A 27,128-nucleotide genomic window follows, 5' to 3' on the forward strand; every position below is an offset into this window, starting at 1 on the left:
TTTTATGATCCAAACACTAAACACACCTACTGCAAAAGCTCCTATGATGAGGATCCAAACACTGAACAACCGCTGAGACACCTCCATACATCTGGACGAAGTTCACCCCTCAAACTCCCACTCGAAGAGGAACGCTCGAATGAAATCCTATATAGATCTGGATCGACTTCGACACCCATGTTTCTCCCCTAACAAAGCGTCGATACTTCTTCATTAATCTGAACTAGAGTTCACCCCTCAAACTCCTACTAGCAAAGGAGAGCTCGAATGAAGATCCTAACCAAATCTAGACGTCCTCTATGCCGGTCTAACACCTGAAAGTTTGCTGAATTTTTTTTTTTGAAAAAATAATTTTTCAAAGATACACCACCTGATTACACAATCTAAAATACCTCAATCCAAGTGTGTTGTTGTTAGTACCTCACCAAGCGATCCAAGTGTCTCGCCTCCAAAGTGATTCACCTTGCACCTTCTTACTTTTATTGTTTGTGTGTATTTTTCTACAGACCTTAAAAATTATGACGACCAATTTTTGTATCAAATACGTCTGATATATATACAACACATAATAGAGTTTGCATATTGGTGGGATCCTTAGGGATTGTATTTTTCAATTCCAAATTCCAAATTGAATATATGTTAGTTGTAGCATCTCATATGCCATGTTTAGAATAGCCGAGCCTGCTATAGTTTGCATTTTTGCATGTGTTGCATTAGGCATTTCTGCATACTTAGGATCATGCATGATTTCTAATGTAGTTTATGTTTTGCCTTGGAGTACTCGGTGAGTTTTATGCTTTAGCATCCTTGCATGCGTGTGAGTGACTGCCATGAATAGCATGCTTACCATGAGGCTATATGCTTATGTGATATAACTGCCTGAATGCCTGTGGGTGAAGGTTGAGTTACTTGGATTGGAATAAATCATCAGCTGTTTGTTTTAAGCCCACTAGATAGTGGCAAAACCATCTTTACTAAGCCCACCCGAGAGTGGCAAAATCTGCATCTTTAAGCCTACTTGCGAGTAGCAAACTATCTTTCAAAAACAAACATGAAATGCTTTGTTCCAATTCAGGCGATCCAGTCTATACTTGTATGCTGTGCGCATCACATAGTAACCTAGGCTAATAACCGGAATAAGAACACACAAAGTTTTCAAAAATAGATATCATGGTTAGTAGAGGCCGATCTTTGATCGGGCGAGCGGGGGTGCTCACGAAGTGACCTTCCCCAATCGTACCCAAGTTCCCAAGCCGAGGCAACTTTGGTGATGACGGACACGTGGCCTTTGGCACCGAGTCAGGGTTTCCTAAATTTCCCATTAAAAAATATTTAGGTGGCGACTCTGTATCTGGCAAAGCAGTCCATGTTTGGCACTTCTTTCAAAATCTATTTTTCTCAAAACGATTTGCCGGATTTGGACTCTTTGGTTCAGACTTAGAACCGTGACAATTTGAGAGTCCTGAACTGTAGTAGACCCGCAAAATGAACGGAACGGGAGCTCGTTCCTCCCGGGGCGTTCGGGGACGTCTACAGTGCGCGATGTTCGTTACTTGTCAACATGAACAGGGTGTATCCTTTAAACATTTTGTAACTCTTCCGAGAGGTAAATCAGAAGTTGCTACTGAATTTGTTTTTGTCAATTATGCTTTTGTACCTTGTGTTGAACATGCATTTCATATTGTTGCATATAATATGCATTTTACATATACACTGCATGTCTTGCATAGGTTATGATTCACGCATAAAATATGCTTTTATTCTGATTTCATGCATAGAAAATGCTCTCATCTTATGCATAGAACATGCCTTGCACTAATATCATATCTTGGTTGTTTATCTTGCATAGAACATGCATTCTTACTGTATCGTACTTGTTAAGTTTCCTTTTTTACACGTATATGATATTGTATGTATGGTTCATTTGAAGAAATGCACGATATTGTATGTGCGGTTCATTCAGAAGAGTTCCGGCTAAGATCATTCATGTCTCAGTAAGAGAGCCCACTCCTTTAACTCTTGCATCTATTGCACTCATCCACTTTGTGCATCTATCGTATTTGTTTATCCTTTATTCATCCATCGCACTCATTCATTTTCGTGCATCTATCGCACACCCCTCTCTTTTACTTTGGGACGTACGAAGTACGCGCCCGAGTGGTTGTTTCTTAGGACGCGTGAAATGCGGCCCTGGGTGGGTTTTACCTTGAGCGCGTACGAGCGGTTGTTTCTCAGGACGCGTGAAACGTGGCCCTAAAAAGGTTTTACTTCGGGACATATGAAGCCTGCGCCCGAGTGGTTGTTTCTTAGAACGTGTGAAACGTGGCCCTAGATAGGTTTTACCTCAGGACATATGAAGTACGCGCTCGAGTGGTTGTTTCTTAGGACGTGTGAAACGTGGCCCTAGGCAGTTATTACCTCGGGACGTATGAAGTATGCGCCCGAGTGGTTGTTTCTCAAGACGTGTGAAACGCGGCCCTGTGTGGGTTTTACCTCAGGATGTACAAAGTACGCGCCCGAGTGGTTGTTTCTCATGACGCGTGAAATGCGGCCCTGGGCAGGTTTTACCTCGAGACGTACAAAGTATGTGCCCGAGTGCTTATTTCTCAGGACATGTGAAATGCAACCCTGGGCAGGTTTTACCTCGGGACGTACGAAGTACAAGCCTGAGTGGTTGTTTCTCAGGATTTACGAAGCACGATCCGGAGCGATTTTTGTGTTGTATCTCGGGATGCGTGAAACGCGAACCCGAGCATTCTTCCTTGTTTCTCGAGATACGTGAAGCGTAATCATGAGTAATTTTCAATTTCTAGAGACGTATGAAACACGTCCCCCAGCGATTTTTTTCCCTCATTTCTCAGGGTGCGTGAAACACAACCCTGAGCGGTGTTTTCTTTCCTCATCTCTTGCTTTGGCGTGGTTAAAGTGCGGTTTTATCTTCTATAAGCTTGAAGCTGCTCATTCATGTGTTGTTATCTTGCTTATTGTATTCATTCTTATCGTATTTGTTATTGGTTATTGCATCATCTCGCATGATCATGAGTTTTCAAAATAGCTGACTTCGCGTAGCGTATAAGTCCAACCTTCAAACTGCTCTGCATGCATGTCATTTGCATTGCCCCAGAACTACGCTAGTTTGATTCCTTGCAAAAGGATACATAGGCGGCCTGCGGGCGCAACCATTTATTTTATGTCTTGTTTGTTTGTCTAAGTCTTTTGGCTTTGTCAAAATGTGTCGTCTCCGGACTTTGACATTCACTCAAGTCATTTCATGACTTTTGAGTTTTGTCAAAGAGGGACAACTGTAGACACCCTATTTTTGACCGTCCTTAAGACTTGGACGTCATCGCTTGTGCACTCCATGATTGTGACTATTTGTGCTCATTTTAGTGCTCGAAGTCCTTAGTGGAATGCCTTGTCTTTGAACCTTCACACCCTGTTCATTCTATGCCTTGTTTTGGACCAAAACCTTTAAGCCTGCAACCCCTAGTGGCTGTCGGCCACCAATTGAGGCTACCGGCCATCCAAGTGGCCTGTTGGCCACTAGTGTCTTTTTTCAGATATTTTGTTGACAACTATTCCAATTGTTGGCACAATTAGCTTCATCTCCCTACGCGTGTATGGAAGGATATCTCTCAACCAAATGCATGTTTTTCTATATATATGGGGTCTCCTCCCCAATTTTTGAGGGTTAGAAAATTTGGAACAAAAATCTCTCTCTCTCTCTCTCTTTCTGTTGCAAATTTGTGCACATTAGCTAAGATATGCTATATTTTTGCCTATACCTCCTTAACCAAAGTTGATCATCTTTGAGCTGAGGTTCCTTGAAGCCTTCTTAGAGCTCTTGAAGGCGGTTTTGGCTTGAATTTTTGCCTAAAGTTGATCTTTGCTTCAAAGAGGTATAACACTTGTCTTTTAAACTTGTTTTGTATACTTGTTTTTCTATCTCTTCCCATTGTTTTTGGGCTATTTTTGGGTCATAAAAAACTCTATTTTTGTGGGCTGAAATTGGAGTTTTAGGCCATTTAAGGTTAGAGGGGTATCTCACCCTTCTTTATTCCTTGCTTGCAAGGCTTTTTCCACCTTTATTTCCCACCCTCAAACCATCTTTTTCTAGGCTTTTGAACATTGAATTTTAGAGTATTTTCAGTGGTAAAAATTAGATTTTGAAGTTCAAAATTGAAGGGGTTAGCCTCCCCTCCTTGTGTCTTATTTGCTAGCCTAGATAGCTCTATATGTTAACATCTTTTTCTAGCCTTTTGTAGCTTAATTCCAATATGTTTTAGGCTTTATTTTGTATTGTTTTAACTCTGTTTTGGGTTGGTTGTTGCATTTGAGTCTTGTTTGCATGATTCTAGTGTAAGTGTCGTCACAAGCTTGGTGTTTTAGGCCTTTAGACACCACTTGTTTGAGTTGATTGCATGTTTTAGCTCTTTTCTCACTTAATTTCAGCACTCATTAACCTCTGCAACCTCCCTCATTTATTGACTTTTTCATTTTCTTTGAGGGTTGTTTCAACCTTAGGATAGTTTAAGCTTGAGATTGAGGGTCAGGCTTAACGGTTTAATCATCTTTTGGGGGTTCATTACCAACAACACGACACCTCTCTCTTTCCTTAAACTACCCCTTGTTTGACACTTCCTTCTCTTTAGAAGACTTCTCACCAATGGACTTAATTGGTTAAAGAATGGTTGGTAAGTTAAAATGGGTAAACAAAATGGAAACTAAAATTGTGCCAAGATAAGAATTTGGTTGTGTTTTCATGTGTTCAATCGGACGTTAATTGAACACAGGGAAAATTTGGCATTTCATACTCAAAGTGATAAAATGTGCCAAGTTTCCTAGGTCTCCATTTCCCTTGATCATACATGATAAGGTGATGATTTTTGGTCTTGTTTATGCATTCATTAAACTTGTACATCTTGGTTCCCTAGCCATCATGCAATGAAATTGCTTGATTGATGGTTTAAGGACCAAGTGTATCACTCATTTGAGATGTTTTGATGATAATGAGGGATACACAATACAAACAACCTGTGAGAATGCCCTCTCTTTGCCACGTTTGCTCTCTGTTGCAGCAAGAGAAATGGTGTGTCATCAGTAGCTGACCGGCCATTATTACTGGCTGCCAGGCAATCAGTGTTGGATAGCATCTCCTAAATGGTAGCCGACTGGCCACCACTCCTGGCCTGCTGGTCACCAATGAATTTTGAACAATGTCCTTGTGAAGCATGGCAGAGTTAATCTAGAGAAGGAAATTAGTGCAAGGGTTGTGCAACAGAGACTTTTGGGAGCAAACAACAGATGTTCTTTGGGTGGAAACTGAGCGTGCATGGGCCTCCCTTGCTTCCCGGGACTAGTTAATCATTTGTTTGTTACAATTAATTAGTTATAGCTAATTAGTTTGTGTTGTAATATTTAATTAGCTTAATTAGTTATAGCTAATTAGCATGTGTTGTAGCATTTAATTAGCTTAGATAGTTAGCTAATTATTAAGTAGTTTAGCGTAGCTAGTTTATTCATTCGGACTCTCCTTCGTGAAAGCATGTTGTAATTAAGTATATGTCTTCCAACCCTATGTCTTTCTCCCTTTTACTTAACCACTTTCGATGGTTAGTTTAAGAGCATCACGTTTCAATTAGCATACCGCATGTTTGTATCCATTCATCTTGTCTTACATGCACTGAGGCTCGGTTCATCATTCTAACTACATTTCCATTTCAATACTTCTTTGAATATGTGTTTAAATGCATGCTATTAAATCGTTGCATATAACATATTAAGTAGCTAAGCCTATTAATTGCATATTGCATGTGTTGCATTAGGCATATTGCATAAGTTAGAAATCATGCATTTTTCTAACTAATTCTTTTTTTGGCTTGGAGTACTAGGTGAGCTTTTAATGCTTTAGCATACTTGCATGAGTGTGAGTGATTGCCATGACTAGCATGCTTGCCATGAGGCTAAGTGCTTGTTAAACTACTTGAATGCCTGTGGATGAAGGCTTGTTGTTTGAATTGGAATGATTCAATAAATGTACGTTTTAAGCCCACTTTGTCAAGTGGAAAATTCGCAAATTTTAAGCCCACTTTGTTAAGTGGCAAACTCAAACAACTTTGTAAAACAAACATGACTTGAAATGTTCCAATTCGAGCAAACTAGTCTATACTTGTATGTGTGCGCATCACATAGTAATGCTAGCATAATAACCGGAACAAGAGCATATAATGTTGATAAAAATCATATCATGATTAGTAGAGATCAATCTTTGATCGGGCGAGCGGGGGTGCTCAAATGTATTCATGACCTTCCCCTCTCATACCCAAGTTCCTGAGCTGAGGCAACTTTGGTGATGACGGACATGTGGCCTTTGGCACGAGTCATGGGTTTCCTAAATTTCCCCAAAAATAAAAATATTTAGGTGGCGACTCTGTATCTAGAAAAGTAGTCCATTTTTGGCAATTTGATTCAAAATCGATTTTTTAAAAGATTTGCCGGATTTGAACTCTTTGGTGTTTATCAATTTCACATTACACTTGTGAGATTAGATTCAGAATCGCGGGAGTCCGAACTATAGGGCTTCTTTCGAACTTCTGAAAGGCAGTATGAAAAAGGTGAGCTACAGTTGGGTCCTGAATAGGTCTAAAAAACGACTGAAAGAGTTGTGCTTATCCGTAAGAGGTTAGTTTCAACTCAGAGTCGCCAGAAAAGCTATGCTGACCGTAGGAGGAGACCGTTATCTTTTGAGATAGGAGACCATGTGTTCTTGAAGATATCACCAATGCGGGGTTTGATGAGGTTTGGGAAGAGCAGGAAGTTGTCTCCTAGATTTATAGGCCTTTCGAGATTTTAGAACAAATCAGGGGGGTAGCTTGTCATTTGGCCTTGCTACCTCAACTGTCCGGGGTTCATGACGTGTTCTATATCTGTATGCTCCCGAAGTATGAGCCTAATTCTTCACACGTGTTGGATTGGACCAAGTTAGAGGTAGATGAGGATGCCTCGTATGAGGAGAGACTGGTTCGGGTATTAGACTCTTGGGATCAAGTCTTGCAAGGCAAGACTATTCCATTGGTTAAGGTGTTATGGCGACACCACAGGGTTGAGGAAGCAACTTAGGAGCGTGATGCGGAAGTCTGTGAGAAGTATCCGGACCTATTGTTAATGTTTAAAACTTATGTCAAAAATTTTGTAAGTGTTGTGATACATGAACATTGTATATGTTTTGAGGAAGTAAAGTTGTGATAGTTTATGTTAAAAGAAGTGGCGCATCCTTGTTGCAATCTAGATGTTATGGAGATCGTTTCATTTTCTTCAAACATAAACTAATTTTAAAATATCGGGGATGAAATTTCTTAAGGGGGGAGATTATAACAATTCTAGTTTAGACCTGACCCATTTATTGCTTTTAGATATGAGAAATCGTGTATTCAATTGTTGTTCAACTCATTTTGTGTCATATTGCTCATTGAGTTTGGCTATTGGGAGTTTTGGTTGTGTTTGAAACAGGTTTGAGAGTTAGCTTTTCAAAGTGTTGTTGCCCAGGATTTTGCCTGTTCGCTAGAGCGACTATTCTTACACTCGAGCAGTCTTTTACAGTCTGTAAAACTTCTGAGAGTTTGGTATCATCGCTTGAGCGGTCTTTCTTGTGCTCAAGCGAACTTTTGCAGGTCTGAACTTCGGGAGGATGTCTTCGTGCGCTTGAGCAGTGGTTTTGATCGCTCGAGCAGTGTCACTTATTGTATCTATCGTTCGAGTCACCATTCTTGCGATCGAGCGGTCTGTGCGTATATCAGTCCACAAGGCTATCTCTTTCAGTCACTTTTTCATCTCTTTTTATCTCTAAACATTCCAAAACCCTGTATCTACTTTTTCTTTCTCTAGTTCTTGAACCTCTAGCTCCATATACACTCAATCCATTAGTTTCCTCACCTTCGCCCTTTGAAGTAAAAGTTAGAGCACATCGAAGGCTTCGTTTTCATGGGTTCCATCAAATTCTATCCATTGGTCTAGATTGCCTTCTACTTGGAGGTAGGGATTTCTTTGACTCGTTTTTATGATTTTAGCTTAGTTATTTGCCTTTTTAAAAAGAATTACCAATTTGGGAATTCTTGGTAAACCTGGGGTTTGGTTTTGAAATCAAAGGAGGGGTTTTCCAAATTAATTCTTGATAATTGTTGCGGGAGTATAGTTATGGAGAAATTGTGTTGTAATGATGGAAATACTTTCTTAAAAATTGATTTTGAAAGAAAATGGGGTTTCGCCCTAATTTTGAATATTTGGAGGTTATAGAGAGGGAAATGGAAATCGATGCTGGATATTATGAAATTGGATTAAGGGTTATATTGATGATGATGGTGGGGTTGGATATGTAGTATCACTCCCATTGTATTTGATGAAAATGTCTCTATTGATTTGAAAGTATCTATTGTATAGAAATATTTGTTTTGGGCTATCGGTGGAAGATACTCTTGATTGTTGTAGACATTGCATGAGGATTAGGTTGAATTGAAACTAATTTCTCATCCATTGTGCATTGTGCATCATTATACGTTGAACATGTTAAATGTGTCATTTTTAAGAAAAATGGGTGAATACCTTGGTGAATCTGGTTAGGGGGTGTAGTTGTGGTTAGGATGTTGGCCTGTGTGTCCATGGTGAAAATCAAGAAACCCATGTGGTTAGGTGCCGATCCTTTCAGTTAGTACCAGTAAAATGGCTTTGGTAGTGTTTGCATGGCCTACTGGCAGACACGTACTTAAAGATTTCCAGTGCTTTGTATCCACTACCCTGTTTTTTATATTAAAAGGATTATTTTCATGAATTGATATATAAACTGGGGTTGCATTGTTTTGAAATGGAAAATGAGGAATGTTTGAAAAGAGCATGCATGTGCATTCACCTTATGATTTTGCTAAGATTCATATACTGTGTTAAAGTATTCTTACTGGGTTTCGGTCCACCCTATGTAGAAAACAACTTTCAGGTGCTGATGATATGCCTCCGCCAAAGACATAGCTTGGGAGGACTTGGAGCTTAAGGCTTCTGTGATAACCTAATCTGTAATCTACTTAATTAGGCATGTGATTATGTGTTTGATATGAATTTGCAAGTTTAATATGTGAATTATGGGAATTTGGAATAATATCTGTTGAACGTAGGAACATCTGTTGCAGTTACAATTTTGAACTTGAATTGAAAGCCTTAGAGACGTGATAAACAAAAACCGACTTCATATCTGTGATAAGCATGATTTATAGAGCTTACGATGAAATTTTGAAAAATTATGATTCGTAATGATTAAATCATGTTTTATGAGTTGGGTCATACATGTGTTTAGCCCTTATGTTCTTCATTATTATTTGAGAGCTTTAGAGAGTGAGTTGGAGAGAGGGTGGAAGAGGAAAGCTAGGGATTTTGAAGAGAATCAAGGAGCAAACCTTAGATTTGAGTTAAGGTATGATAAATTACTTACAATCTTTGTCTTTAGCTTATCTTTGTCATGAAATCAAGAAGGAATTAGGAATTTTGAGATAGGGTTTTGAGTTATGTAATGGCTAGAGGTAAATATATGAAATTGAACCGGAATTTCTTCATCTTTGTTTGATTTGAGTTCATTCTTAGGATTGACCCATGAAATAAACCCTAGATGATTCATACAGACAAGATTTGTTGGAAGATTCACCATGTTTGTATGTATATTGAACTTGTTTATGTAAATCATGAATTTGTGAAAAGATGAGACCATAAATTTGATGTTGAAGCAAGATTGATAGGTTTAATGTGAAATTACACTTGTATCATGCTAGTAAATCATGTTTTTGGGTTGGTTTTGCATGATTTTGGGGTTGGAAATGAGTTCGGAAAGATTGCATTTTTTGTGCCTTTTTCGGACGGTCTGTATGTACCCACACCGCTCGTGCGGCCACGGGCTCCACACGAGCGGCCCATGAACCAAACCTACGCAAAACCATTTTGTGCGCTTGAGCGGCTCGAGCTTTTGCATGAGCAGAGCCAGACCGCTCGAGTGATTAGACCGGCCGTACGTGTGGCCAAGCAGGGAAGAAAACCCTGTTTTCTCGTGTTGGTACCCCCAACCTCCGGAACGCATTCTCAACCTTATTTAAACCCTTTTGGGAGTGAAATGATGATTAGAAACTCATTAAAGAAGGTTGCGAATTATGAAAGATAAGTGTACGAATTGAAACAAATGATTTATCAAATGTGTGTATGAAATGTTAGTGTAGGTCGTGTCATAGAGGAGATGCCGTGATATCAAACACGCTATGAGTAATAACATTGTACATATATGTTCTCTATTGTGTACCTCGAATCATGAATGGTGAATGGTGCCAACATTGCGATTTGATCGAAATGAAGAAACTTCATTAATATTACATGACATGTGCAATGTGGACCTAAGGTTTTTTTGTTTCTGTTTTGATATATGATTAGGCCCGAGGCCATTTTGACATATGTTGGGCCTAAGGCCGTTCTGTTTATATGATTATGGATATGGCGAGAACCTCATGATTATCTATTTACACTGCTTTACTGTATTATTACTCATAGGGCTTCGCTCACCCAATATTATCTATGCACATGTAGGTGATCCGCAACATGGAGCACACCACTAGAGTTAGCTTCAGGAGCTATTTTTGTGACCCAATCAAGTCATGCCTTTGAGATGGAGTTTTGTCTTTGACTCACACCATACCTTGACTTCATTTTGTTTTTGCTATTATGGTCTTGGGTTTGTAAGCGATATGTACAAATTTCCTATGGTACTTCTATTTTTGCATGCACATGTAAATGATTGAATGTGTTTGAGGTTAGCTTTATAATTTTGCTCATGTTGACAGAGCTCAATGGACTTCTCATTATTATATGCTTCCGTTTATGGCCCCATTAGCATGAGTATTCTATATGTTCATTTGAGGCCTTCGGTATATACGGATTACTGGCTGGTTAAGAGTCAAACTCTTAGGGGCGGGTTCGGGTCATGACAGCTTCCTTTTTGTTTCTTGATGTAAATATTTTGTTCAAACCTCATGCTTTACTTGTATTGAGTTTAAACTCATTGTGTTGTTATCAGTATCGTCTTGGAAAGTTGTAAGACATTAGGGCATTTCTTTATTTGATTTTAATTCCTTTTTACTCTTGTATCCATGTCATATGTTATAGATTTCGAATCTAGGATTTGTGAATATATATTGTATATGTCATTTTTTGTAATGAATAATGATGTGATGAATGGGAAATATGACATAGTTAATCAATTATAGTACTATTATGAGTTGGGTTAAATGTTAATTATTTCGGGACGTTACACAATCAACAACAACAAAACAACTTATGTGTGCAAGGGAAATGGAAAACAACATGATTGAATATGCGTATCAAAATAGTGGAAAAAAATTTCCATGTAAGGCTTGTGAGGGAGGTAGTGAAAAAAATTACAACTTCTATGTGTGAGGAGCATGATTCAGTAAACAAATGCTTGCAAGGGGACAATTATATGGAATCTTGTATCTCAGAGTTTTCTTGTTCTTCCCTACAGCCAACTTACTTAGAACCTCAGTCTACTCCAAATGTCATAAGCATTGCAGTAACTGAAGCAAAGGACAATTAAGCAATATTAGTTTACCATCAAAATTTTGAAAGCTCAATAACCTAAGCAGAAACCTCTAAAGATCTAGGGTTTCAAACGAGAGAGAAAGGGAACAGAGATAGCTTAAGTCACTGTAATGGCATCGACGGCGTGCAACCCGAGTTCTTTGAGATCTCAAGTTGTTCAAACTCTTTTGCCGCCTCCTGAAGTGCCGCAACAATGAAGCGACAGATCAATATTCGGATCAAGTGTTGGAAACTCAAATCGATATTCTCACGCCTTGATCGGTCCTGGCGATGGATATGGATACGTGGTGGTGGTTGTCGTCGTTGACAAAGCAAATGCCGTGGAAGGTGAAAGGCGGAGACGGTGGTGGAGAGGTGGAGAGTGAGGGGGAGTGGTGGACTTCTCGTTATTATATGCTTTCATTTATGGCCCTCTTAGCATAAATATTCTGTATGTTCGTTTGAGGCCTTTAGTAATCTACGGATTACTGGCTTGTTATGATCCAAACTCTTAGGGGCGGGTTCGGGTCATGACAGAGTAGTATCATAGCACGAGTTAATATCTCACACACGGGTCCATGTGAGCGATAAGGAGTTTAGAAAAAGTTTAAGTTGCATCAATAATGCATTCATAATCAGGTATGACATGAGAAAGTGCAGTTGTAAATGTAACTTATGTGCATATTACCTGTGAAAGTTATAATGTCTATTCCTCTAGATCACGGTGAGGGTAAGGGCGGAAGATAGGGAGAATTCAACATCCGCACGACTTGATAGAATGGAGGCAATGATCATGGCTATGGCAAAGGCTTTTAGACAATAACAACAGCGACAGCAACCACCACCGCCACCAATGCCTGTGCCACCACCTGTAGTGCAAGACCACCAAGCTGACAACTGAACTATTGCACTCACAAAGAAATTTAAGAAGATGAAACCGCCGTTGTTCAAAAGAGGAATCGACCCACTAAGGGCAGGGGCCTTGGTGCTTGGCATAGAGAAACTGTCTGAAGTCTTTCCATGCATGAAGGCACAAAAAGTTTTGCTTGTTGCTTTTATACTAGAGGATGAGGCACATCGTTGGTGGATGCTTATCCGAGAGGAACATCAAGGAATTAATTGGGCTCAATTCTTGGAGATCTTTTATGAGAAGTACTTCACAGAGTATCCGAGATAGGAAAGTGTTGGAGTTTAAAAACTTGAAGCAAAGGAACAAAACTGTAGCAGAGTATGAGGCACAATTTACTGAGTTAGCCCGTTTTGCACCACGGATGGTCCATACGAACTACAAAAAGGCAAGGAAATTTGAAGTAGGTCTTCGAGACTCCATTTGTTGAGATGATTAATGTGTTGAAGATATACAAATATGTGGATGTATTGGATAGGGCCATCATAGCGGAAGGTAACCAGGCCAACCGTAACCGGTACTCGGATTGGAAGGGCGAAAGGCAGGGTTCTAAAATTCACAAAGGGTTGGCGTCCTCACAAAATAAGAAGCAAAATTTGGGAACTTCCAACAGTTCGGGTTCTACCCGTGATTCAACACTAACTTGCCCGAAATGTGGAAAGAAGCATCGTGGGGTTTGCTATTGAGCAACAGGAGCTTGCTTTAATTATGGAAAGACGGGACATATGATAAGAGAATGTCCTATGTTTGGGAAACGAAAAGAGAATACGCCAATTGCTAGTTCAGCTGGATCCACTCCTACAACAAAGACCATAGCAAGGCCTACTACTTCTAGAGACAATGTTAGGCAAGGGAGAGTCTTTGCTCTTGTTTCGGGTGATGTCCAGAATTCAGATGTTGTGGTTTTAGGTATACTTTCCATCAATGGCCAACCTGCTCATGTGCTACTTGATTCGAGTTCCACTCATTCCTTTGTTTTGAAAACATTTGCTCCTAATTTGAATAGATCTATGGAACTCTTGAATTATGTGTTGTGTGTGTCTCTCTCATCTGGGGACTATATGTTATGTGCTTCTATTTATTCTACATGTGAACTTTTACTTGGAGATATTCCATTATGTGCTAATTTTATGCCTCTTGATATGGTACACTTTGATATAATTTTAGGGATGGATTGATTAACTAAGTATCATGCAACAATTGATTGTCGCCCACCGGGTCAAGATGAGTTTACTTTTGTGGGACATGGGATACCTCCTCCACCCTATCTAATCTTGGTTATGAAAGTCTGTAAACTACTTCAGAAAGGTTGTAAGGGTTATTTGTGTAGCATTTTACATGTAGAGACAACTGATGCGAGTGTTGAAAATATCCCAATTGTTAGTGAGTTTTCGGATGTATTTCCTGAGGAATTGCCAGGGGACTTGATAGACAGTGAGATTGAGTTTGTTATTGATATTGTACTGGGTACTCTATTGATTTCAAAAGCCCCGTACAGAATGTCTTCGGTAGAAATGAAGGAATTGAAAATACAGTTGCAAGAATTGCTTGACAAAGGGTTTATCCGACCGAGTACATCACCCTAAGACGCACCCATTTTGTTTGTGAAGAAGAATGATGGGACTCTTCGGTTGTGTATTGATTACCTAGAACTTAATAAGATAATGGTGAAAAATAAATATCCTTTACCACAGATTGATGATTTGTTTGACCAATTATAAGGGGCACAAGTGTTTTCAAAAATTGACTTGAGATCCGAGTACCATCAGTTGAAAGTCAAAGTAGAGGATGTTGAGAAGACCGCCTTCCGAACCAGGTACGGCCATTATGAATTTTTAGTCATGCCATTTGGGGTTACGAATGCACCACCAGTTTTTATGGATTTAATGAATTAGATTTTCAAACCGTATTTGGATGAGTTTGTGGTGGTATTCATTGATGACATTCTTATTTATTCGAAGAGTAGGGAGGAACATGAAAAGCACTTGAGACTAATTCTTCAAACACTTAGGGACAAGAAGTTATATGCTAAATTGAAGAAATGTGAATTTTGGTTGAATGAAGTTGTGTTTTTGAGGCATGTGATTAACAAGAATAGTGTGTCTGTCGATCCGCAAAAGGTAGAAGCTATTGTGAATTGGCCTGCTCCTACTAATGTTACAGAAGTACGCAGTTTTATGTGTTTAGCAGGTTATTACCGAAGATTTTTTAAAGATTTCTCTAAGATTGCGGTGTCGCTTACCCAGTTGACTCAAAAAGGTGTTCCATTTGAGTGGATAGAACAGAGGGAGTCCGCCTTTCAAGAATTAAAGATAAGGCTCACAACAACACCGGTCCTCGCCTTATCGTCAGGTACAAAAGGGTTTGTTGTTTATAGTGATGCTTCTTATACGGGATTGTGATGTGTACTTATGCAGAATGGAAGAGTGATTGCGTATGTATCTCGACAGTTGAAGCCGCATGAAAAGAACTACCCTACGCATGATTTAGAATTAGATGGAGTGGTGTTTGCGTTGAAAATATGGCGGGATTATCTTTATGGAGCAACGTGTGAAGTCTACACCGACCACAAGAGCCTCAAATATTTCTTTACTCAAAAGGAGCTTAATATGCGGCAAAGATAGTGGTTAGAACTCATCAAAGATTATGACTTGCAGATTCATTACCATCTCGGCAAAACCAACACAGTAGTGGATGCTCTTAGTAGAAAGTTAACGAGAAACTTAGCGTGCTTGCTTACAGAGTGGAATGAACTATTACTTGACATGGAAAGAATGGAAGTGGAAATTGTGCTATATGAACGGGGTGGAATGTTAGCCGCAATGGCAGCACAACCGACTATTATTGAGGAAACTAAACAAAGGCAATTGGAGGATGAATTTCTCAAGAAAATACATGATGAGATGGAAACAAAGCAGAGACCGGGATTTTCTTTGGAAGCTCAAGTGTTAAAATTCAAGGGAAGATTGTGTGTTCCTAATGTCCCCAAAATTAAAGAAAGAGTCTTAGAAGAAGCTCACAAGTCTAGGTTTGCTATGCATCCCGAAAATACCAAAATGTACTAAGATCTGAAGCAAGCTTTTTGGTAGCCCAATATGAAGAGAGAAATTGAAAAGTTCATTTCAGGATGCCTTCAATGTCAGCAAGTGAAAAAGGAGCACCAACGACTGGCGGGGTTACTTCAACCTCTCCCTATTATAGAAAATGGGAGCATATAACTATGATTTTATTGTGCGCTTACCCCGAACCCCCTGAGGTATGGATTCTATATGGGTTGTTGTGGATAGATTGACTAAGTCTGCTCACTTTCTACCTATGAAGACTGTTTTTAATGCTGATACATTGCTGAGATTATTTGATTGCACGGTGTTCCAGTTTCCATTGTGTCGAATAGAGATTCTAATTTTGTGTCAATATTTTGGCAAAGTTTGCAGAAAGCATTGGGAATGGAATTGAAGTTCAGTACCACATTTCATCCACAAACCGATTGACAATCTAAAAGAACTATATAGACGTTGGAAGACATGCTCCGGATATATGTTTTGGATTTTCATGAAAGTTGAGAAACTCATTTACCTTTGGCGGAATTTTCATCTAACAACAGTTTCCACTCCAGTATTAGAATGGCACCATATGAAGTTTTTCATGGAAGAAAATGTTGAACTTCGGTTTGTTGGACCGAGGTTGGGGATAGGTTGTTGATTGGGCCTGAAATTGTGCAAATTACTAAGGAAAAGATTCAGATCATCCAACAGAGATTGAAAACTGCTCAAAGCCGACAGAAGAGCTATACAGATCAAAGAATGAGAGACCTAGAATTTAAAGTTGGGGATCACGTTTTTGTGAAAGTCACCCTAATGAAAGGGCACACATGGTTTGGCAAGAAAGGGAAATTGTCACCCCGGTACATAGAGGCATTCCAGATTTTAGAAAGGTTGGGTTCGGTTGCCTATCGGATTGCTTTACCACCGGGCATAGAGTAAGTGCACAATGTGTTCCACGTGTCAATGTTGCAAGGCTACATTCGGAACCCTTCTCATATTATTGACTATAATTAGATCGTAATAGATGACGATATGGTTTATAAGGAGAAACATATCCAAATCCTTGATCGACAAGTCAAGCAACTAAGGAACAAGGCTATCCCAATGGTAAAAGTCGAATGGAGGGAACACTATGGGAACGAAGCACTTGGGAACGAGAGGAAGAAATGAGACAACGATATCTAGAATTGTTCTCGACTTAAGATAAACAAGTTTGGAGGACCAAACTTCCTAGAGGGGCGAAAACTGTGATAACTCAACCCGTACTCTACTTAATTATGCATGTGATTATATGTTTGATATGAATTTGCAAGTTTAATATGTGAATTATGGGAATTTGGAATAATATATGTTGAATGTTGGAATATTTATTGCAATTACAAATTTGAAATGAAATTGAAAGCCTTAGAGGTGCGATAAATAAAAACCGACTTCATATCTATGATAAGTATGATTTATAGAGCTTACGGTGAAATTTTAAAAAATTATGATTCGTAATGATTAAATCATGTTTTATAAGTTGGGTCATACATGTGTTTAGCCCTTATATTCTTTATGTTGTTCAAATTTTGAAATTAAATAAATAGATTTATGAAGAAATCAAATTATATATATACTAAGAACACATGCTAATAATTACAACTAAATTTCAACAGAAATACACAAAACAATAAAAGGGTAAAGAGACGAAACCGAAGCTTGCACGGAAGCAGTTTCCTTAAAACAGATTTCGCCGCCTCACTGGTCGAGTGCTTGAGGAATCCCGGCATCTGTCTCCCAGGATACGACGGTCAAAACCAGCTATGGCAGAAGCACTCTCTGTCTAGCTTAGCGAACAAAACAGTGGCAGTACTCCCTCACTGTAGGAACTTTCAGGCAAACTGACTTGTGAAATGGAAGTAAAAATTTCTGTGTTTGAGACTTGACAGGAGGGTCTCAATTTATACATGTATAGGGGAGAGAGGAAGAGCCTCCAGCCTTTATGGCTGTTCATGATGCACCATTAACCTCTGCAATAAAGGCGGGAGTTACAAACCCCATTAATGCAGGAGTTACAAACCCCATTAAGGCTCTATTAAACTCTGTAATAAATGCAGGAGTTACAAACTTCATTACCTTTTTTTCCATGAAGCTAACTTCATGAGGTAATTTCTCATTCAAATCTCAATGGTTTTTGGCCATTCTATCTGTGGTGTAAAGATCTCAATGCAAAGTGTCTAGACCCACTTGGACCCAACACAATAGATGGTTGGGACCCACTTTAATATTTAATTAAAGTCACCAAAAAACCATTTTTTCCAACAATCCCCCACATGAATAAAAATTGACCGAATGACTCAACAAACGAACACCGTTCAACAATAATGACTCGGAGAGAGAGTACAATGGACTAACCCCGACATCAGAGAAGGTAGCTTTTGGCTTTGAACCTCTTCCAGTGAAAACCAATCGAGTTTACTGGCTGATCAATGAATATGACATCTTGAACTGCTCTGCCATTTATGTAAACTGAGACAATAGATCTCACACGGGAATTACTCCTACCACTATTCTGTTCTCACTGGTGTGCCCTGTGTGGCCGTGGACACTAGCCTGGTTCAGCGAGTGGTTTCAAAGAATCTTGGCCTCCCAATTCTTCTAGAAGCGGCCCCACTTCACACTCACATAGGTGACTCTACTTGAGTATCCTGCTATACTCAACTCAATAGCTTAACACACTAGAGTCATTAAAAGCTCAGCTTAACCTCTACACTTGCAGGTATCACTGATAGAAGGAATGGCTGGAGGTTTAACCTCCTCAGTGACATACCACCGTTACACGCAATTAGGTTGTCCCATTGAACCTAGATCTTGGGATCTCCAGTCAACTAGGTTGGGTTTCCATTCTGGTAACTTCCAAAGGCCTCACCCTATTCCTTTTGACGACGTTTCGACTAACACTCGATTTAACCCTTTGGTTAGCGGATCCGCAATGTTGTCCTTAGACTTTACATAGTCTATAGAGACAACTCCATTCGAGAGTAGTTGTCGTATGGAATTATGTCTATGACGGATATGTCTAGACTTTCCATTATACATATTACTTTGTGCCCTACCAATTGCAGATTGACTATCACAATGAATACAAATAGCAGGCACAGGTTTGGACCAACTTGGAATATCTTCAAGGAAATGGCAAAGCCATTCAGCTTCTTCCATTGCTTTATCCAAAGCAATAAACTCTGATTCCATCGTTGATCTAGATATACACGTTTGTTTGGAAGATTTCCAAGACACCGCTGCTCCACCAAGAGTGAACACATATCCACTAGTGGACTTTGAGTCCTTTATATCTGATATCCAATTTGCGTCACTATAGCCTTCAAGCACCGCTGGATATCGAGTATAATGCAGCCCATAATCCCGAGTGTAGCGTAAATACCTTAACACCCGCACAATACCCTTCCAATGAGAAGCATCAGGATTACTTGTGTATCTACTAAGCCTGCTAACCGAGTAAGCTATATCCGGCCTAGTACAACTCATCAGATACATTAAACTTCCAATTACCCGAGAATATTCTAACTGTGAGAAACTTTCATTATTATTCTTGGTAAAATGTAGACTTAAGTCTACAGGTGTCGATGACACACTCGTATCTGATCCACTAAACTTTTCAAGTATCTTATCAACATAATGAGACTGAGATAGTACAATTCCATCAGAGATTCTGGTAATCTTAATTCCCAGAATAACATCTGCAATGCCCATATCCTTCATGTCAAACTTAGAGTTTAACAACTTCTTGGTAGTTTTGATCATTTCATCGTTACTACCTATAATGAGCATATCATCAAAATATAGACACAAAATGACATAACCTCTGTCAGTGTCTTTGACATAAACACACTTGTCACATTCGTTGATTCTAAACCCATTTGACAACATTGCGTTGTCAAACTTCTCATGCCATTGTTTAGGCGCTTGCTTCAAACCATACAAAGATTTGACAAGTTTACAAACTTTCCTGCTTTGCCCTGGAGCTGAAAATCCTTCAGGTTGCTCCATGTAGATTTCTTCATTCAAATCTCCATTTAAGAAAGCTGTCTTTACATCCATCTGGTGAATTTCTAGATTGCGCAAAGCAACAATCGCAATCACCATCCGAATGGATGTTATCCTAGTAACAGGTGAGTACGTATCAAAGTAATCCAGGCCTTCTCGTTGCCTGCACCCTTTGATAACAAGCCTTGCTTTATACTTGTCAATTGACCCATCGGCCTTCATCTTTCTTTTAAAAATCCATTTGCAGCCTAAAGGCTTGCAACCTGAAGGTAAATCTACCACCTCCCAGGTGTGGTTTTGTAAGATGGAGTCAATCTCACTTTTGATCGCTTCTTTCCATAATGGACTCTCAGGAGAAGTCACAGCTTCGTGAAAAGTTTGAGGTTCATTCTCAGCCATATAAGTTAAGAAGTCTGGACCATAAGATTTGGATATCCTAGCCCTTTTACTCCTTCTGGGCTCATCTAAAACCTCAATTTGATCATCACCTAAATCATCAATATGATCATCCTCACTAGCAAGCTCATCAAATTTCTCCAAAGACCTTGGAACCCTTTCATGCGTTCGGCATGGAAAAATGTCTTCAAAGAAACATGCATTCCTTGACTCCATAATGGTATTCCTGTGTATGTCTGGAATTTCAGACTTATGTACAAGAAACCGATATGCACTACTATTATGTGCATAACCAATGAATATACAATCCACGGATTTCGGGCCTATCCTAACCCGTTTGGGTGTAGGAATTGCCACTTTTGCAAGATACCCCCACATTCGTAAGAATTTATACGAAGGCTTAACGCCTTTCCATAACTCATATGGCGTCTTGTCCACCTTCTTCCGGGGTACTTATTCAGAATGTAATTTGCAGAGAGAATTGTTTCCCCCCACATGTTCTGTGGCAATCCAGAACTTATCAACATTGCATTCATCATTTCCTTTAGCGTCCTATTCTTCCGTTCAGCAACCCCATTTGATTGAGGAGAATAAGGCACCGTGGTTTGGTGGATAATCCCGGATTGAGCACAAATCTCAATAAACGGTGTTTCATACTCACCACCACGATCACTTCTTAAAGCCTTAATCTTGCGGCCTAATTGATTCTCAACTTCATTCTTATAAAGAATAAACTTGTCAATAGCCTCATCTTTGCTTTTGAGCAAATAGACATAACAATACTTAGTGCAATCATCAACCAATGTGATGAAGTATTTATTGCCACCACGTGATTGTATAAACTTTAAGTCACACACATCACTATGCACTAAGTCCAATGGCTCTGAACTTCTTTCAATAGAATGAAACGAAGATCTTGTTAACTTCGCTTCAACACAAGTTTCACACTTGTGTTTCGGATTAATCTTAAAAGATGGTATGTGATCTAACTTGATTAATCTACGTAAAGATTCAAAGTTCACACGTCCTAGTCTACCATGCCACAAATTGGAAGACTCAAGCATGTAAGCAGAAGAAGATGCATCTTTATTCATCTTTGGGATAATAGTCATTACATTGAGTTTAAACATACCCCCCAACATATAACCCTTACCCACATACACTCCGTTCTTGGTCAAAACGACCTTGTCGGACTCAAAAACAATGCGAAAACCATGTTTGCTGAGAAAAGACCCTGAGACAAGATTCTTACGAATGTTCGGAACATACAGGACTTCGTTCAAGGTCAGCTCCTTTCCTGACGTCAACTTCAGGACCACCTTTCCTTTCCCCTCAACAATCGAGGTAGTAGAGTTTCCCATAAACAACTTCTCACCGTTTGTAACCGGTTCGAAAGTTGTAAACAGCTTTTTTTCGGAGCAGATGTGGCGTGTAGCCCCAGTATCAATCCACCATTCTCTTGGGTTTGAACCTACCAGATTCACCTCAGAGACAACGGCAGACAAGTACATATCATCCTCCTCATGGTAGTGCTCTTGTAAATCTGCCATATGAGCACGAGGTTTAGTCTTGTATGACTTCTTCTGCTTGTGGCAGTCACTAGCCCGATGCCCATTGCTACCACAGTTATAGCACTTCCCAAAGAACCGATTACTTGGTTCCGGTGGCTTGTAAGCCGGCTTCTTTGCAACACCACCTCTAGGCCCCAACTTAGAGGGCTTCTTTCTTATTCCAAAAGATTTTCCATGTTCAATGACATTGGCTTTTACTGAGGAGGTACTCCCTCCTTTCTTTCTATTATCCTCCTCAATCTGGAGTCGGACAACCAGCTCTTCAATTGACATTTCCTTGCGCTTGTGCTTCAAGTAGTTCTTGAAATCCTTCCAACCATTGGGAAGTTTCTCAATGATCACAGCAACTTGGAATGACTCGTTCAAAGGCATTCCTTCAGCATGAATTTCATGCAAGATCACTTGGAACTCCTGGACTTGGCTTATCACAGTTTTAGAATCTACCATTTTAAAATCAAGGAACCGGCCAGCCACAAATTTCTTTGCCCCGGCATCCTCAGTCTTATACTTTTTGTCCAGAGATTCCCATAACTCTTTTGCTGAGCTCTTGGAACAAAACACACTATAGAGTGAGTTTGCCAAGCTATTGAACACATAGTTCTGGCAAAAATAGTCTGTCTGCTTCCATGTGTCAAGCACCATGACTTTCTACCTATCAGGCTCATTCTCTGCCACGGATGGAGGATCCTCGCTCAGAACCTTTGCAAGGTTTAGCGTGGTCAAGTAGAACAGCGTCTTTTGCTGCCATCTCTTGAAGTTCACCCCAGCAAATTTCTCTGGGCGCTCAGGATGACTGAGCGGTCCTCTTGGAACAATCGGAGTAACGCCATGGTTGACCACAGAGGTCACAACAGTAGGGGTTGGCAACCTAGTTGGCCCGGGGTTCAGATCCCCACCAACATTAGCAGTAGCAGCAGCATCAGTGATAGTTGCCATTTCGAACAAATAAAACCTCTTTTTTAGCCAAGGCTAAACACTTTGGTTTCTATTCAGAAAACCAAACCAAAATCCAAACTTACAAGCAATTTAAACTTGCAAACAATTTAAAATTGCTACAACCAAATACATGCATATAAAATGCGTCTAATAAGCAAATAAAACTTGCTACTACAAATTGGTAAACAAACCAACTAAATCTCAAGTAAAAAATTTCTTCAAACATAAAGAAAAATAACCAATCCAATTGAGGATTATAAGTAGTCCATACAATTACTTTCTACGCTTAGGTATGCCTACAAAGAGAGTTAGTAGAAAATGGCAACATAATATAAAGCTTGTACATACAATCAAATATTATTTAACCTTCTAGCAAATCATAGAATAGCAAAATAACTAAGGAATTAAGATACTATACAAGTTACAAAACCTTATAACTTCTACATTAAATTAAAACATTAATTGCCATAAATTATATAAGAATTTAATTCACAATAACCATGTAAATAAATATAGGCAAGTTACACAAATTTTATAACTCCAAAGAACTACATTTAATTCAAAATTTAATTCATCCAATTAAATCACACACTATTCATGGAAATAACTTATGTGTATAACTCTAGAAAACTAGAAGCAATTTCACATGCAAATTAGATAGTAAAGCTAGAAGCATGCAAAATCAAAATATACATATGCAACATTAGACAAATAGGATGAAACCAAATAAGTAGCATGCGGTTTATGTAAATAATTTGAATTGTTTATATGTAATAAACTAATAACCAAGCACTTCAAGTATATAACCATTCAACCATTAACATGCAAAAATTCTAAAGATTAAATCATGTAATCTAGTCTAGAAAATAATAAGCATGTAACAAATTAAAACCAAGAATAGAATAGAATTAACATGTCGAAATTGCAACATCAATAAATTATATTTTATAACCTTAAAATTCATGCAAATCATAGAAGGGGAATGATGAACCATACTCATAAAATAAGATCAGAGTAATACAATTAAGTATACAAATTATGATAGAGCATTCTAATTAAACTAAACAATTAGAGAATCACATTGCATAATTTACAATCATTGAAATAGGGAGCAATTCCGCAACAGTTCCTAGTAACATTATACAAATGTCTATATAAATCTATTCGATCAATTTCATAGGAAAACATATATGAAAAATCTATTTTAAGCTTGTTGTTCAAATTTTGAAATTAAATAAATAGATTTATGAAGAAATCAAATTATATATATACTAAGAACACATGCTAATAATTACAACTAAATTTCAACAGAAATACACAAAACAATAAAAGGGTAAAGAGACGAAACCGAAGCCTGCACGGAAGCAGTTTCCTTAAAACAGATTTCGCCGCCTCATTGGTCGACTGCTTGAGGAATCCCGGCGTCTGTCTCCCAGGATACGACGGTCAAAACCAGCTATGGCAGAAGCACTCTCTGTCTAGCTTAGCGAACAAAACAGTGGCAGTACTCCCTCACTGTAGGAACTTTCAGGCAAACTGACTTGTGAAATGGAAGTAAAAATTTCTGTGTTTGAGACTTGACAGGAGGGTCTCAATTTATACATGTATAGGGGAGAGAGGAAGAGCCTCCAGCCTTTATGGCTGTTCATGATGCACCATTAACCTCTGCAATAAAGGCGGGAGTTACAAACCCCATTAATGCAGGAGTTACAAACCCCATTAAGGCTCTATTAAACTCTGTAATAAATGCAGGAGTTACAAACTTCATTACCTTTTTTTCCATGAAGCTAACTTCATGAGGTAATTTTTCATTCAAATCTCAATGGTTTTTGGCCATTCTATCTGTGGTGTAAAGATCTCAATGCAAAGTGTCTAGACCCACTTGGACCCAACACAATAGATGGTTGGGACCCACTTTAATATTTAATTAAAGTCACCAAAAAACCATTTTTTCCAACACTTTATTCTTGGTTGAGAGCTCTAAAGAGTGAGTTAGAGAGTGAGTGGAAGAGGAAAGCTAGGGAACCTTAGATTTGAGTTAAGGTATGTTAAATTACTTACAATCTTTGTCTTTAGCTTATCTTTTTTGTCATGAAATCAAGAAGGAATTGGGAATTTTGAGTTGGGGTTTTGAGTTATGTAATGGCTAGAGCTAAATATATGAAATTGAACCGTAATCTCTTCATTTTTGTTTGATTTGAGTTCATTCTCAGGATTGACCCATGAAATAGACCCTAGATGGTTCATACAAACAAGATTTGTTGGAAGATTCACAATGTTTGTATGTATATTGAACTTGTTTATGTAAATCATGAATTTGTGAAAATATGAGACCATGAATTTGATGTTGAAGCAAGATTGATAGGTTTAATGTGAAATTACACTTGTATCTTGCTAGTATATCATGTTTTTGGGTTGGTTTTGGATGATCTTGGGATTGGAAATAAGTTTGGGAAGATTGCATTTTTGTTCCATTTTCGGACTATCTGTATGTGTCTAGACAGCTCGTGTGCCCATGGGCTCAGCACGAGTGGCCAATGAACCAAACCTAGGCAAAACAATTCTACGCGCTCGAGCGACTCGAGCTCTCGTACGAGTAGAGCCAGATCGCTAGAGTGGTTGGACCGGCCGCACAAGAGAGAAAATCCTATTTTCTCGTATTGGTACTCCCGACCTCCGGAACACATTCTCAACCTTATTTAAATCCTTTTGGGCATGAAATGATGATTAGAAAGTCATTAAAGAAGGTTTCAAATTATGAAGGATAAGTGTACGAATTGAAAGAAATGATTTATCGAATGTGTACATGAAATGTTTGTGTAGGTCGTGTAGTAGAGGAAACGCTGCGAGATCAAACACATTGTGAGTAATAATATTGTATATATATGTTCTTTATTATGTACCTCGAACCATGAATGGTGAATGGTGTAGACATTGTGATTTGATCAAATGAAGAAACTTCATTAATATTATATGACATGTGCAATATGGACCTAAGGTCGTTTTGTTTACGTTTTGATATGTGATTAGGCCCGAGGCCGTTTTGATATATGCTGGCCTAGAGGCCGTTTTGATATATGATTGGGCCCGAGGCCATTTTGATATATGATTGGACCCGAGGCCATTTGAACATATGTTGGAGCCGAGCCCGTTTTGATATATGATTGGGCCCGAGGCTGTTTTCATATATGTTAAGCCTAAGACCGTTCCGTTTGTACGATTATGGATATTGCGAGAACCTCATGACTATCTATTTATACTGCTTTACTGTATTATTACTTATTGAGCTTTGCTCATCCAATATTATGTATGCACATGTAGGTGATCTGCAACATGGAGCACACCTCTAGAGTCAGCTTTAGTAGCTATTTTTGTGACCCAATCGAGTCATTCCTTTGAGATGAAGTTTTATCTTTGACTCATACCATACCTTGACTTCATTTTGTCTTTGCTATTATGGTCTTGGGTTTGTAAGTGATATCTACAAATTTCCTATAGTACTTATATTTTTGCTTGGGCATGTAAATGATTGAATGTGTTTGAAGTTAGCTTTATAATTTTGCTCATGTTGGCACAACTCCATGGACTTCTCATTGTTATATGCTTCCGTTTATAGCCCCATTACCATAAATATTATGTATGTTCATTTGAGGCCTTTGGTAATCTATGAATTACTGGTCGGTTATGATCCAAACTCTTATGGCTAGGTTCGAGTCATGACAGCTTCCTTTGTTTCTTGATGCAAATATTTTGTTCAAATCTTAGACTTTACTTGTATTGAGTTTAAACTCATTTTGTTGTTATCGAGTATCGTCTTGGAAAGTTGTAACCTATTAGGGCATTTCTTTGTTTGATTTTAATTCCCTTTTTACTCTTGTATCCATGTCATATGTTATAGACTTAGAATCTAGGATTTGTGAATATATATTACATATGCCATCTTTTGTAACGAACATTGATATGATGAATGGGAAATATAAAATAGTTGATCAATTATAGTACTATTTTGAGTTGGGTTAAATGTTAATTATTTCAAGGTGTTACACAATCAACAATAACAAAACAACTTATGTGTGCAAGAGAAAAGGAAAACAACATGATTGAATACGCATATCAAAACGGTGGAAAAAAAATTCCATGTAAGGCTTGTGAGGGAGGTAGTGAAGAAAATACAACTTCTGTGTGTGAGGAGCATGATTCAGTAAATAAACACTTGCAAGGGAACAATAATATGGAATCCTCAATCTTAGAGTTTTCTTGTTCTTCCTCACAGCCAACTTACTCGGAACCTCAGTCTACACTAAATGTCGTAAGCATTGCAGTAACTAAAGCAAAAGACAATTAAACAACATTAGTTTACCATTAAAATTTTGAAAGCTCAATAACCCAAACAGAAACCTCTAAAGATCAAGGGTTTCAAATGAGAGAGAAAGGGAGCAACGACAGCTTGAGTTACTGTAATGGCGTCGACAACGTGCAACCCAATTTCTTCAAGATCTCAAGTTGTTCAAACTCTTTTGCCACCTCCTAGAGTGCCGCGAAGGTGAAGCGACAGATCAATATTTGGATCATGTGCTAGAAACTTAGATCAATATTCCCATGCCTTGATTGGTG

The sequence above is a fragment of the Camellia sinensis genome, chromosome 9, assembly GCF_055761805.1.
Source record: "Camellia sinensis isolate YWXY chromosome 9, ASM5576180v1, whole genome shotgun sequence".
NCBI classification, from domain to species: Eukaryota; Viridiplantae; Streptophyta; class Magnoliopsida; order Ericales; family Theaceae; genus Camellia; species Camellia sinensis.